We start from the raw sequence: 1,196 nt of genomic DNA on the forward strand, positions 1-1,196 counted from the left end.
CTAGCCTTGAGCTCACTTTGTAGCCTAGGCTGGTCTTGAACTTGGAACGATCCTCCTGCCTCAGCCTCCCGTGTGCTGGGATTACAGGCGTGCACCACCAGGCCCGGCTTCTTTTTTCCGATTCTCAGTTCCCCAACACCGTTTCCCATTCACTCTTTCAGCAGAGAAAGTCTAAAATAAGTTACGTTTAGGAAAACACTGATATAGAAATGATATTAGGACTTCCAAATATGATAGAAGGTAAATATAACTCCCAACCTGCCTGATACCCCATACGCCGAGTTCGTGTTCCCCAAAGAAGAATGAATTCTAAGGAACAATGGAGGTTAAGAGTAGCAAATATTTATTGAGGGGGACAGATACGGCTCCTGAGAGGCAGGAGAGGACTCGAAAGTGGGTTGCCGAGAACCCTACTTCTCAGGGGAAGCTTTACAGAGCACAACCATAGGGGTACAACCTGGGCTACAGCTATGATCAACCAATAAGATTATAAGCATAGCCGTTTAGGTAGTATTGCCCAATAGGGAAGCAGGTCACATAGCAAGTGCACATGGAAAGAATAAAGGACTTCTTAGGAAATGGTGTATCCAAGAGTCTTGTTCCCTCACCGAGGTGACTGAGGCCTGCATAGGCTTCGTTAGACCATGTGTTACAACTTATGTCAGGCCTGATTATTCCGTCTTTATTTTGAGGCCTGGCCTCCAACAGATGTGCCTCTGGCCACAGCTGTAATGAGTTCTCAACTTTGCCCTGACTCTCTTTGAGGGTCTGACTGCCTACAGGATTTCTATCTAACTCAGCTGTTAGACCTAATGGAACCCTCTCGGGGCCTGTGGATAGCCCAGAGGAAACTCCAGGCTGTGTCACTAGCAGAGCTGACTGGACAGCTCAGGGAAAGCCCCTGGGAGGCATGGTGCTGCACTGCCCAGAATCCAGGGCCCACAGGCATTCCTGGAAGGAAAGGTAAGGACAGCTGGAAAACAATATCATTTTTTGAACACTTTACCATGAGTGCTTGCACTGTTACACCCACCTTTAGGAAAGTAAGGCCCAGGGAAATTAACCCTGGGACCTAAGAACAAAAAGTTAAGAGCTGGAGGTGTAGCTCAGTGGCTGAGCACTTCTGTCATATATACCATAGGCCGTGGGTTTGATCCCCAGGACAAATTTACCTTATTCTAATTCCAAAGTGTAGA

This window comes from Chinchilla lanigera, unplaced genomic scaffold (assembly GCF_000276665.1).
Source record: "Chinchilla lanigera isolate Chin_1 unplaced genomic scaffold, ChiLan1.0 scaffold00057, whole genome shotgun sequence".
NCBI classification, from domain to species: Eukaryota; Metazoa; Chordata; class Mammalia; order Rodentia; family Chinchillidae; genus Chinchilla; species Chinchilla lanigera.